Genomic DNA, 11,214 nt, shown 5'->3' with positions numbered 1-11,214 from the left:
GTGTATTGTTGAACGAGAGTTAAACTTGCTTCAACTTGACAGTTGTGAAAATTGGAGTCTGTGAATGTGCTGGGTTAGGAGCTATGGTTTTGCATTTTTTCCTGAGTGACCTAAATATCTCTTGCCTCCTATTTACAACAGCCCCTCTGGCTGGTCAGTTTTACCAGGGGTAAGTTTTTCCAAAGGAAAACAGTTGACCTTGGCAGGCCTGCCTAGCCCCATGATCACCAAAGCAGCACTGCAGAGTACCATGCGGTACGGTTGCAAATACCCATGGTCTCGTATCTCGCACCATGGGTGGGGTTGGGTGGGTTGGTTTGTTCTTTCCTCTTAATGGTTGCTTATGGACAGCGTGGAAGTGTCATGGTGCTGCCTCTTCTTTTCTTCTCCTTCCAGGAAGCTAAGCCTAATTTAAAAGTAGAGAGAACAGTTTTTGTAAGCATGTGCTAGGACTGCAGGAAGACTGTTCTGTGGAGGGGCAGGTGAGCCTTGCATGAGCCCAAATACAAGACGGATACATCCATGGTGTGACAAACTTTGACGGAGTTCTTGTCTGGGAGGCTTGAGTAACTATACCAAAGTGAAATAAAATCCTTGAGTAGATGAGGCACATAACTTTAGCCAATTTTTTATCATATTCTTGATTTCTGTATTTGTCAGAGAATGTGAACTTGGGTAGTAATTGAAGTCCTGAAATCATTTAGTAGACATGCAAATCCATGCAGTTTCTTGCTTTGCATTTTAAGTGATGATTTATGTTAATTTTATATACCTCTGCCGTAGCACACAAGAATTAAGAGCCAGCCACAGCAAGGTTCTTGTGAACATCTGTCTGCTGTACAGCAGAGACGGCAGCCGTGGCAAACAAGGATTTTTCTTGTATGGCCTAGGCTCAATGTGAGAGAATTGTGGCTGTGCATATGAAAGCAAGCACACAAAATAGGATTAAGGAATTTTCTTTCTACACCGGATGTACTTAGCAGAGATGAATAGCTGACCTCTGAGGAAGCTAAAGTTGGATAGCTGCTTAGGGAGATAACATGATGCAGTGCAGCTACTGTTTAAAGAAGCAGCAAGAGTTTTGTGCCAGAGCCTTAACTATGCAAGGGTTTTTCTGCCCCCACTGAAGTTAATAGCAAAGTGCCTTGATGGGAGTAGGGCCAAACCATAGTCCAAGACCCTCGTAATTTTTACATCGGCTACCTGGCTTTGCTCCTAAGACAAGCATACTTTTGAAATTTGAAATGTATATACTGGTGTTACATTTTTAGTGTTGATTACTAATTATAACTCGCTGATTTCCAAAGTAGTGTGTAAATGCTTCTTCACTGCCTTCAGCTAGTGCTCTGAGATGCAGGCACAAAGCTGATGTGCAATTGCCTTTAGAGAGCTCATGCGTGATATTTTTCCACCTTGGCAAAATCTTACTTGCTTTAATACAGAGCCTCATAAGCCAACGCTAGAAATCCTGCCTAGGAGGTCACACTAGCGGATCAGACAGGTTTGATGACATGGGGAGCCTGTCTCTGTACTGGTGTGAAGGAGTTTCTGTGCCCAGGTGCTTCCTCCTACCCTCATGCTGTGATATTCCCACGCTTCGGGTGTTGGCGCACTTGATAGCGGAATTGCGGTGAACTGAGGAGAGGATTTGGTCTTGTTTAAAACTTCTCCTTTGCCCTCTTTCTATCTTTAAACAATTCTCTGGTGCACTTCACAGCAGGGCTTTGCAAAGTGGTTTGTCCAACAGCGGCTCCCAAGTCAGTGAGTTACTGGGAGATGGTGAGTGCCAAGGTCAGAGTTTGGCCCATCCTGGATGTGCATTCACAGATAGCAATGCTTCACTTGCTGGGGCAACTGCTGGCTCCAAATGAGTTACTTAAAAGCCCATCTTATGCATTTTCCTGACAATAATGCAGCTTTCAGAGAGCTGGCTGAACCTAATGCATTCTTGTGGACACTCTTAGTCAATTTTAGAAAGGAAATGTGTACATCTGGGGTTTGTCTTTTTTTTTTTTATCAACACTTGGAAAAAGTTCAAATTCTGACAAATGGAATAAGAAAAGATGTTGGTAAATACAGCATTTTACCTATTTTACTTGACAGCATGCAATCTTGGCATGGCAAGGTTTTTTGCAACTTTTCCACAAGGATGCACCAATCATGAGTAACTCCTCATCTTGAGGAAACAAATTTGGAATAAAACCCTGTTCATTTTGGTGTCAGTACTATACCTTTAAAGGGGTGATGATGTTTTTTAAGAATCTTTTTTTGTTGCTGTTTCAAGAGAATCTCGGAGTACTGAAAACTAATCCTGTGTTCTTATTTTTGAAAGACATCGTAACACAGTGTGAGAGTTGACTGACCAGCATCAGGCAGGCAGCTTTCTGGGCACTGACTGCTAAAGTAAGGTAGTATTGAAGCATTAGCAGCTAGCTTTTGGGAATTCAAACCCAAGGGTAAAAATAAACTGGGATTAAGATGTTAAACAAGAATTTCTCTTCAGTATCTCCTGTCTCTCAGGAAATCCTAGTAATTGATGACCAAGAGAAAGACATACCTGTTTATAGGAAGATTGTTCTTCCAGCTAATGAGCTCATGTTGTAACGGCTCCTTTTTTCACTAGTAAGACCTAATCAGGATAATAGGTTTGTTACATTTTGTTGCTCCTTTCAAAGATGACAAAAAGGCAATAGTTTTTTGTTGTGTGGGGGTTTTTTGTTTGGGGTTTTGGTTTTTTTTTTCCTTCCCTGAAAATGTGTTTGTAGGATAGGAGCCAGGCTTCTGCTGCTGACTGTATTAATGTGGAGGAGGGAGGGAAAGGTGACTTAAGGACAGTCTGTCTCTGGGTCTGGGGAGCTGCCTCCTGTAAGGAGGCAGGTTAGTTTTGCAGCATTCTTTGGGAGACACTGGATGGATCGCGTGAGAGAGAAACTGGAGCATTCTTGTTAACAACAGCAGAATTGACAATTACTTTACAGCTGTGCTGTCACAGGCTGCCAGGATTTCTCAGCTCCATGTTAGTCATGTTCCAGTGGCCCCAGCCCCAGGAGTTACTCTCCAGGGTTTGGGGTTTTTTTGGACTTGGTAGCCAAGCGTGTCAGATGAAAGAGTTTGCTTTGTGGGGGCGGTTTCAGAAAGCCTGTCCACAAAAGCCTACATGGTGGATGTACAAGGGGTCTGTGCAAGGAGAGAGGGGGGTGAGAGCAAGTGGAGGACGGCAGTCCCTCCCGTCGCAGAGCCTGCTGGGCTGCCCCACTGCTGTCCTGCCCAGGGACTGACCTGCACAGCGGAGGGCTCCTCTCCCTGCCAGATCGATCTGTTCGGAGAGCTCCCAGAGGTTCTGCACTGGCAAGGAAGCAGGTGCCCTGGGGCAGGTCACTGGGGTGAGGCTTCATCTTTTCCCCTCCTTGGAGGTGCCAGGTGACCCTTAATCCCATAGAGAAGGTGAAGGTGCTGCTGGTATGCAGGTGGGCACCGACGCTAGCAGAGTTGTGCCGTGCAACAGCCCAGGACTATGAGGGCACAAAGACAGAAGCAGCCTCACTGCAAAACACTGCACACGGTTTATGATATTTGTGTATTACTGTAGCCAGCTCTCATTCTGGTCAACGGGATGCTTTCGAGCACACTAGATCTAAGACATAGTTCAGTCCCTGTGGCTTTAAATCTCATTCTCTGTGCTGAGCTTGACAGTAAATGGTAATAGATTAGCACAGGGCTGGTTACGTTTTAATTAACCATTAGCTTCAGCTGTGCTTGGGGGTTGCTTGTTTCACCAGGTGGACTGTGGGTTGGGCTGAGACCGCCAGCTCTTGGATGGATAAAAAGCTAACAGGTATGAGCTGGTCCTGTGAATTAGTTACCTGAAATGGAGATGTTGAAGTGGCTGTAATATTAAGTGGTACTTAAGAAGTAAATATTTGATTATGTAAGAGAGATGCAGGAATCTTCAGTAAAGGACATGAGAGAGATCAAGGTAAGGTACAGAGAAACAACAGGACATGGGACAAAAATAGGATGGTAACCTTGGAGCAGTTGACAACATAATTATGTTGCTGCAACTGAAAGCAGAAATTTGGCCTTAGTTTTTCAGACAAAATAGCAAAATCATACTAAAGTCTTATGTGCTGCACGTGACGTTACGTTTCTTGGGTCAAACTCTTACCACTGATACTGGCATAAATCTAAAGAAATGTTGCCAGAATTGCTTAAACAGAGGTTTATCGGGATGCTGTAGGGTCTATTATTAGCCCTTCCTTTACACTCTTACAAAAACGAAATTTGGTAGCAGGGGCTGCAACTCAAAAACTGTTGCCAGTACCTTGTTATTACTGGGTAAGAAGCAGCATGCTCCATGTTATTTACTTGCCCTGGGCATCAGGTTTCAAAAGCCCTCATTGCCATTTAATTAATATGTTAGTAAAGAATGACTATTTAGCTTTAATAATTTTTTTTTGTTTTTTGGTTTTTTTTGGTTTTTTTAATCAAAGCAGGAAAAGCTGTATCAGTTTTGTACCAAGTCATGAGCATAGACACAAAATGGATAAATGGGAACCAGTTAATACATTTTATTTGGACTTTTATAAGATCTTTGAGAATTTCCTTTATGGGGGACTTCTAAACGAAGCGTTTGGTGAGGCTGAAAGGATCACAGCAGAAGGCTGTAAGTTACTTCAGTGCCATCGCCTCTACTGACCCTCTATAGCATGAACTATTAAATTTCCCTCTCCAATATTATTCTGTGTGTTGGTCTGGGCACTTCCCCCTATTCATTAGCTTAATCACATCATTAACAGTCCTTTAGCCTGGGAAAGAATTTGCAAGGAGGTAGCCATACCTGGCCTTGCAGCTGTTTGGGGCTGGGGTCAACATGGTAGACCTGTCCAGAAAAGACTATTGGAGCATCAAGCAGTGGATGATCAATTGGGGGTTGCTCTCTTTAAAAGAGACCTTGTGGGTTCCTCTGGCACAGCCAGTGCTGACGGAAAACTTGAGTAGCTGGAGAATAAGCCAGATTTTCTGACAATTCCTGTTTCTTGCATCACTGAACACAGCACTATGACTTAAAATTATCTGCTCCTAAGCATGGTCTCACTCTTTCCTTGTTACATTAAAGGACATGATTAAATTAACTGAGAAAACAACAGCTGAGGTTGCAGGTCTGTAGCTTGACTTACTGCTGCTCTGCTGCCTGTTATCCTCTCCCAGAGCAGGGGTAGAGCCAGTGGTAATGAACACCATTTCCTTCTGCCATTCCAGATCTTTCAGGCTGCTTTGTACTTCAGTTCTTATTCCCCTTCTCCCACATTGGTATTGTGAGCAGAGTTGGGTGGAATGCAGTTAAATGCTGGTATAAATGCAGCTAAACTAGGAAGAAGCCCCTAAGGAATAAATTAGTGTCTGAATTAATTCCTGCTACAAGCTGGAAGCTTTCCAGTAACTTCAGAGGCTGCTTGCTTGAGTCCAAAGGAAGAAGAGATCATTCAGAGATTGTGTTGCAGGGCAGAGGCTCTCTGAGTGCTTACAAACTTTGTGGGACAGCTCACCTTAAATCCAGGCACGGGTATGTTTGGTGAGATGGGGAGCCTATAGGCATGAAAGAGGCCACCTTGTCCTCATGGATGAGGAGAACTGAGGCAGATGTCAGCAGCACAGTAAGGTCCTGTTTCCAAAGAAGGGAGTCTGAATGATAGTGTTCAAAACTTGAGCACCTAAATGTACCACACAAGCTACTTTTGAGGGGGAAAATATACCAGGGAAAGTCTCTGTTAGTTACTGGAAGAGGTCCCGCAGTGTGGGGAGGTCCCACAGTAGCTCTGTGAGTGCCAGGGGACGGGGTGTTTCTGGCAGTGCAGAAACAGCCATCAGTATAAGCGAAGAGTGAGCAAGACGGCGTGACCAAAGCAGCACGGCACAGAGCACCAAGAGCAAAGCTTCCTAGTGCGAGAAGACTTGACAGTATGGTGCAGCAGGAATTTTGCTGCACCTCGTTTAGAGGTACAGAATAGAGAGAGTGGAACAAACTTAGATCTGGGTTTTTTTCCCCAAACTTTGTGAGGCGCAAAGCGATTAATGGTATAAAGTAACTTTTGTATAAGCAGAGCCCTGAAATAGTTCTGGTTTTTCTTCATTCAGATACAATGAGGTATCCTTTCCCTTCTGTTGACTTGTGCTTAAGAGAGGAAAACAGCAAAGATCCTCTCTCCTCTAGGAACATGTGGGATCTGAGGTTAGCACAGAGGGAGCTGTGAAGGAGGGTGCAGGCAGAACTTCTGCCAAGCAGGGGTGGAGCAAATGAACCACTTGTCAGCTGTCACCCATTTACAATAATCAGATCTAAGGCCACTTTGTGATTTAGGGAGGGCTACAGCACAGCAGGGGTGGCTGGTTTTCTGTATGTATTGCTTTTTCTTTTCATCTCCTGCAGAAGGGACTCAGGCAGAATTTGGCAATGCATATAGGCGTGGTACAGAAATTTTGCCCTTGGTGGTAAAACCACAATGATTCTGCTCCCTCCAAAGCAGAGGGGAGGAAGGAGTGACAGGACTTGCCAGTAAGTTTTGCAGCAGGAATCTCAACAGTCTGTGGGAGACTAAGGTTAGTCTTTTCCCGGTATTGTATTTTACTAATGTTGTTGAAATAAAATATATTCAGTAGGTAACAGAGAAGCTGTATCCTTCTGGGCTTATGTGGTGATTTACCAAATGTTTTTCCTTGGTCAAAAGAAACGTAATGTCTTCAGTGGGCAAAACCCTAACGCTTTCCATTTGCAAGTGATGAGCAAGGTGTCAGGACTTTTCAACAGGATAGGGAGCATCTAATAAATCACTTTATTAGGCAAGGTTTAGAGCAAACCTAAATGAGAGATCTTTGCCTGGACTCACCTTCTGCATAAACTTTTCAGATGCTCATGTGCATGTGTACTGGTAAATTAAACATATACAAGGCTCTCAGCTTATAGAAACAAACAAAAAAATTAGATATTTGGGGTAACTTGTTTCAAACTCTGGCTCCATCAGTTTTTTTCAGTTCTTGGATACAGGGGCTTGCTGAAGGCTGGCATGGAGAGTCTTTTCTCATGGTTTCCTTCCCCAGGTACTCTGGCTGGGAGGTTCTGGGACACCTGCTTTCTCTTAGGTGGCCTACCAAGACCTCCAATGGTGTGTAAGCTACCCTTGCCACAGGAAGGGGCAAAGCAAGGGGTAGACTACAGAAACGCCTCCAGTGCATTTAGGGTGTTCCTGGTCTCAGTGTGGACATAGAGAAGAAGGTCAGTAATCAGGTCTTGTGCTTCCTGCTCCCTGGGGTAAGTCAGTAGGTGTGTTATTACGTACGTTCCCATGTTAAGAAATTATACTTCAGAAAGTGGCTCTGTGCTGAGGAAACCATTTTAATGCCAAGGCAAAAGTCAAAGGCCAAATCAGCTCTTGGGGATCTTCTGTCACCTGCAGAGTGCTCAGCTCAGGCATTTTCTTGTGCTGTGCTCCCTTTACCTCAGGCATTTTCTTGTGCTGTGCTACCCTCTACCAGCATGCAGATAAGTTCCCAAATGACCTGTCAAATGCGAATAATGATGAGAAGTCTCAGTGATTCATGGCTAGGACACGCAAAGTGCTCCGTTGTCTGCTCGTACTGTGAGGCAATTAATGCAATTTGTGCTGTTTGGCTGAGCGAACAGTTTGAAATGAACCATTGAGCCATCTGTTCCTCCAGCTGACATCAGGCGTGTCAAGAGTAGCAGTTAGCTTTTGCTGGGAAAGAAACATCTCGCTGTCATTAAGGAAGTTCAAGAAAGGGGGAGTGGGGAGGTTTTTTTCTTCCCCTTCTACTATCTTTAAAACCAACTTTCTTTCATATTTTCTTGTGGTTCATGCTATGTGCCCTGGAGACTTTTCTGGCAGGGTCAGGGTCTTGGGGGCAAGGAAATGGCTACTCTCAGCACCTTCTTCTCTCACCTCTTGCATGCTTTTGGTGAGAGGGAGGTGCTCAACAGGGTCTGAGTTTTACACGATTGATTCGCTTCTCCCTTGCTCTGTTCATCTCTGTAGGCTGCTTCCTTGAACTGAGGGCTTCAAGAAATAGTCTCCCTTGAAAGCAGCTTTCAGGAGGGTTTTCAAGAGTTCTCTTGTAGGTCATGTTTCATCCTCTGCAATTATTAAAAGATACCTTCTACAAGAAAAAGTAATTATCTCCTTGGTAGTAGGAAGACCAGGGAAAGTTTTGGCCTGTCTCTCAATGGAGAAGAAGCGCTATCTACAGATGATGCAGAGGAATTGGGTGTTTGATGCCTATTCTACATTTGTGCTCACTGAAAGAGAGTTACAAGGAACAGATGGCTAGTGCAGCTAACGCTACAGGCAAAGGGATAAGGTGAGCCTAAGACAGGGAAGACTTAAAAGAAGACTTAAGCAGAATGTTTTAAGATTGACCAGGCCTGGTGGACTGCGTCCCTGAATACACAGAGATGTGATGCAGGATTTCTGAAAACTTCTTGTGGACAGGCAAGATACCAGCAGATTGAGAAAAGCTAAGACAACGCCTGTCTTTAAGAGGTATATCTGGGGGCAGGTAGAGCAAAGTTAGGGAATGATAAAGCAGTATGCATCAGCTCAAAACTTTTAGGACAAATTCCCCAAACAGTTTAAAAGCACCTGCAAGAGAAGTGACTGATTAAAAAAAAAAAAAAAAAAGAAACTACATCACACCAAACTTAGTTCCTTCCAGAAAAGAGTGGCCAGAGAAGGAGCCATAGATGCTTTCTATCTTGATTTGCAAGGCTATGGCAGTGTGGCACAACATTCCCATTAGAAAAGCTAGGAAAACACTGAAAGGCCTGAGGGAGGGGTTTGATGCCAAGCTGGATGGGTAGCATCCCTGGAGGGCAGCAGTGGCAGCATATATTACACTACAAGGTTTCTATTATAGTCTGTTCTGGCGCACTTCTGTTAATGGGTTTGTTAATAGCCACTGCTGGACAAAGGCCTATGCTTATTACATTTGCAAATGATAAGAAGCTTCAAGGTCTTTAAAGAGCGGGATTTGAATTCAAGATGTTATCAACAAATAGGAAAAATGGCCTGGGAAAGAAAAAAAAAATTCAACTAGGACAAGTTCATGGTCTTAGGCTGGGATAATCAAATGCCCGATAAAAGGTATCAAATATGCTGCTTAACAAAAAGATCTGCAAAAACACAATAAGGTGGTATTGTGGACCACAGATTAAACAGGAGTCTACAGTAAGATGATACTGATAAAAAAAATAAAATATCAGAGTTGTTTACCTTTATATGAGTATAACTTTTAGGACTTTTGAAGTAATCCATCCCTTCTACTCAAAAACATCAGACTTTGTTTGGCCTGGAGTATCCGTATAATCTGGGACACTGCATTCAGAGCAGGGGTGGGCCAATTAGTCTGGGGAAGACTGGAAAACAAAAGAGGCAACTGAAAGGTGAAATGCTTAGGTCTTCAAATGCATAAAATCCTATTGCAGAGACCAGGAACATCTGCTCTTTATGGTGGATAGGGTAAACAAGGGAAATTAAGGTTCAAAATTAGGAGAAACATTTTAATGGAGATGATAGGAAGGCATGGGAACTGATCGCTCAGGGAGGTGGCATTTGTGTGAACTTTGCTGCCTTCTTGGCATAAATGGAAGCAAAACCGCTGCTGTGTGCATTGCCACAGACAGAGAAGCTGCACATCTGTGCCAAGGGGTGGGAGAAATGGGAGGGGGGGTGTCTTTGTGTTTTGAAATGGGAGAGTGGTTCGGGCCCTGAGGGCACCAGCAGGTTCTACCACCTCTGCCCCATCCTGCTGCTTGCTCTCCTCCATGGGTGCCCCGGGGGAGGGATGGACAGACCCCCGGGGCCCAAGGTGTGGGGGTGCCCTGGCTTGGCGCTGCCTGGCAGAGCTGGGCTTGCTCTGTGGTTTGTCAAGGGGCACCTGAAGAGCTTGGGTTTGGGCTTTGAATTGAGTCAGGTGTGTGAAGTCCCAGGAAAGGCTGCTCTTTAAAGTGCTTACCTACCCACCGTCCTGCCACAATTCCCTCAGCAATGTTTCCCAAGTGAACACCACCTGACATTGCTGGAGTTCTCTGTTTCTAGGAAAGAAGATAAATTTTCAGAAGAACAGCTTTTTGTTGACCAAGTGAACCAGGGTTCTTCCTTCACTGTGCTGAATGGACAATAATTTAACCAATTTTATGGTCCATTATCCTATATAGTAGAACAAAATGAACTACAATCTTAAGCAAATAGATACTAGATAAATTCTGCATTAAAAATAAATTCTTTTGTTATGTTCATCCAGCCCTATGCCGTCATTTTTCTCATATACCAAGAATTGCAGCCAGACTGAGTTACATGGCTCATCTCTGTTTTGTGATCATTTCAGTTGTTCATAATTAATATGTCCTACATCCTGCAAACCCAAGCAATAGCATCTGAGAGCTTTTTTTTTTTTCCCTCTCTCAGTAGTCAGTAAACAGGCATCTGGCTGAGACGTGCCTGGCATTGTTTAACCAATAGACAGTTGTGTTTTATGGGATTGTGGCACACTGGGCCAAATTCCAGTCCCACTGGAAATCCCTGGTCCTGCTCCAAGGAATCCAGGATAAGGACAACAGAGATGTCAGGGCCCAGTGTTTTTATTCTGGTAGGTGGATCCATCTGTGCCTTATCGACAGCTCTTCACCAGTGTACGAGGTGTAGCTTTAAAGCTGTTGGCTGTCCTGGCAGGTCAGGTGTGGACTTACTTAGATGCTCCATGCCAGACTTTGAGACAGAAGGGGATGAGGGAGAGACTCAACATCTAGTAACTAGCCTACTAACTGATCTAGTAACTAAAAATGGTGGCTTTTTTCCAAAAACTGGTTCTAAATAGCACCCAAAGACATTTTGGCTGCTTCTGCACTTGGTATTTCTTATGGCACATGCAATCCTTGTACCTGTTTATTTGGAGAGCTTGCTGGGATTCCTTAACAGGTGGTGCTTGATTGGAAAATGATGAAGAGGCCAACTGTGCTGCACTTCCAACTTGAGCAATTTAGGATGAAGTTTCACAATTGCCTATCTATTTTAGTAGCTAAAAAAAAAAAAAGTAACTAATTAAGTAGTATTATCCTCCTTTGGCACAGGTTTTGTGTTATTCATTGTACTTAGCAAGGTTTTATACTTCATTTTATCTATTTGAGGTAAACGTCCGTTTATAATC

This window comes from Haliaeetus albicilla, chromosome 13 (genome assembly GCF_947461875.1).
Source record: "Haliaeetus albicilla chromosome 13, bHalAlb1.1, whole genome shotgun sequence".
Lineage (NCBI taxonomy): Eukaryota > Metazoa > Chordata > Aves > Accipitriformes > Accipitridae > Haliaeetus > Haliaeetus albicilla.
This window is presented reverse-complemented; position numbering follows the sequence as displayed.